This window comes from Hyperoodon ampullatus, assembly GCF_949752795.1.
Source record: "Hyperoodon ampullatus genome assembly, chromosome: 4".
Classification (NCBI taxonomy): domain Eukaryota; kingdom Metazoa; phylum Chordata; class Mammalia; order Artiodactyla; family Ziphiidae; genus Hyperoodon; species Hyperoodon ampullatus.
The window spans coordinates 81,457,613-81,461,009 of record NC_136917.1 but is presented as its reverse complement, the minus strand read 5'-3'; positions in this window follow the sequence as shown (position 1 = coordinate 81,461,009).

The following is a 3,397-nucleotide window of genomic DNA, read 5'->3' as shown; positions in this document are numbered from 1 at the left end:
TTTCAATAATTACTTTTTAATTTTAATAACGCTACTATATTTCATACTTTATTCTATTTTACTTTACCTGCTCTTTCTTTTTTTCCTCCCTTCCCTTCCTCCCTCCCTCCCTCCGCTCCTCCTTTCCTTCTTTCTTTTTCTTTCCTCCATCCCTCCCTCCCTCCCACCCTTCTTCTTTCCACTTTCTTTTTCTTTCCTTCCTCCCTCCCTCCCTCCCTCCTGTCTTTCTTTCTTTCTTTCCTTCCTCCCTCCCTCCCTCTCTTCTTCCATTCACTCTTCCTTTTGCTTTCATTCCTCCCTCCCTCCCTCCTTTCTTTCCTTTCTTTCCATCCTTCCTCCCTCCCTCCTTTCTTTCTTTCTTCCTTCCTTCCTTCCTTCCTTCCCTTCTTCCTTTCTTTCAATCTCTCTTTCTTTCTTCTACTAATTATTTCTTTCTACTTTTTCTCACTGTTATTCTGAGCCGGGTGGATGAAAGGCTCTTGGTGCTGCAGCCAGGAGTTAGTGCTGTGCCTCTGAAGTGGGAGAGCCAACTTCAGGACACGGGTCCACAAGAGACCTCCCAGCTCCACATAATATCAAGCAGCGAAAATCTCCCAGGGATCTCCATCTCAACACCAGCACCCAGCTTCAGTCAACGACCAGCAAGCTACAGTGCTGGTCACCCTATGCCAAGCAACTAGCAAGGCAGGAACACAACCCCACCCATTAGCAGAGAGGATACCTAAAAACATAATAAGGCCACAGGCACCCCAAAACACACCACCAGACGTGGACCTGTCCACCAGAAAGACAAGATCGAGCTTCAACCACCAGAACACAGGCATTAGTCCCCCCCACCAGGAAGCCTACACAACCTACTGAAACAACCTTAGCCACGGGGGACAGACACCAAAAACAACGGGAACTACGAATCTGCAGCCTGCAAAAAGGAGACCCCAAACACAGTAACATAAGCAAAATGAGAAAGCAGAAACACACACAGCAGGTGAAGGAGCAAGATAAAAACCTACCAGACCTAACAAATGAAGAGGTAATAGGCAGTCTACCTGAAAAAGAATTCAGAATAATGATAGTAAAGCTGATCCAAGATTCTATTTCCCAGATCCAAAATCTTGGAAATAGAATAGACAATATGCAAGAAACAGTTAACAAGGACCTAGAAGAACTAAAGATGAATCAAGCATCGATTAAAAACACAATAAATGAAATGAAAAATACTCTAGATGGGATCAATAGCAGAATAACTGAGGCAGAAGAACGGATAAGTGAGGTGGAAGATAAAATAGTGGAAATGACTGATGCAGAGAAAAATAAAGAAAAAAGAATGAAAAGAACAGAGGACAGTCTCAGAGACCTCTGGGACAACATTAAACGCACCAACATTCGAATTATAGGGGTTCCAGAAGAAGAAGAGAAAAAGAAAGGGACTGAGAAAATATTTGAAGAGATTATAGTTGAAAACTTCCCTAATATGGGAAAGGAAATAGTTAATCAAGTCCAGGAGGCACAGAGAGTCCCATACAGAATACATCCAAGAAGAAATACGCCAAGACACATATTAATCAAACTGTCAAAAATTAAACACAAAGAAATCATATTAAAAGCAGCAAGGGAAAAACAACAAATAACACACAAGGGAATCCCCATCAGGTTAACAGCTGATCTCTCAGCAGAAACTCTACAAGCCAGAAGGGAGTGGCAGGACATAATTAAAGTGATGAAGGAGAGAAACCTGCAACCAAGATTACTCTACCCAGCAAGGATCTCATTCAGATTTGATGGAGAAATTAAAACCTTTACACACAAGCAAAAGCTGAGAGAGTTCAGCACCACCAAACCAGCTTTACAACAAATGCTAAAGGAACTTCTCTAGGCAAGAAACACAACAGAAGGACTATACCTACAATAACGAACCCAAAGCCATTAAGGAAATGGGAATAGGAACATACATATCAATAATTACCTTAAATGTAAATGGACTAAATGCTCCCACCAAAAGACACAGAGTGGCTGAATGGATACAAAAACAAGACCCATATATATGCTGTCTACAAGAGACCCACTTCAGACCTAGAGACACATACAGATTGAAAGTAAGGGGATGGAAAAAGATATTCCATGCAAATGGAAATCAAAAGAAAGCTGGAGTAGCAATTCTTATATCAGACAAAATAGACTTTAAAATAAAGACTATTAGAAGAGACCAAGAAGGACACTACATAACGATAAAGGGATCGATCCAAGAAGAAGATATAACAATTGTAAATATTTATGCACCCAACATAGGAGCACCTCAATACATAAGGCAAATACTAACAGCCATAAAAGGGGAAATCGACAGTAACACAATCATAGTAGGGGACTTTAACACCCCACTTTCACCAATGGACAGATCATCCAAAATGAAAATAAATAAGGAAACACAAGCTTTAAATGATACTTTAAACAAGATGGACTTAATTGATATTTATAGGACATTCCACCCAAAAACAACAGAATACACATTTTTCTCAAGTGCTCATGGAACATTCTCCAGGATAGATCATATCTTGGGTCACAAATCAAGCCTTGGTAAATTTAAGAAAATTGAAATTGTATCAAGTATCTTTTCCGACCACAATGCTATGAGACTAGACATCAATTACAGGAAAAGAGCTGTAAAAAATACAAACACATGGAGGCTAAACAATACACTACTCAATAATGAAGTGATCACTGAAGAAATCAAAGAGGAAATTAAGAAATACTTAGAAACAAATGACAATGGAGACACGACGACCCAAAACCTATGGGACGCAGCAAAAGCAGTTCTAAGGGGGAAGTTTATAGCAATACAATCCCACCTTAAGAAACAGGAAACATTTCGAGTAAACAACCTGACCCTGCACCTAAAGCAATTAGAGAAAGAAGAACAAAAAACCCCCAAAGTTAGCAGAAGGAAAGAAATCATAAAGATCAGATCAGAAATAAATGAAAAAGAAATGAAGGAAACGATAGCAAAGATCAACCAAACTAAAAGCTGGTTCTTTGAGAAGATAAACAAAATTGACAAACCATTAGCCAGACTCATCAAGAAAAGAAGGGAGAAGACTCAAATCAGTAGAATTAGAAATGAAAAAGGAGAAGTAACAACTGACACTGCAGAAATACAAAAGATCATGAGAGGTAACTATAAGCAACTCTATGCCAATAAAATGGACAACCTGGAAGAAATGGACAAATTCTTAGAAATGCACAACCTACCAAGACTGACTCAGGAAGAAATAGAAAATATGAATAGACCAATCACAAGCACTGAAATTGAAACTGTGATTAAAAATCTTCCATCAAACAAAAGCCCAGGACCAGATGGCTTCACAGGCGAATTCTATCAAGCATTTAGAGAAGAGCTAACACC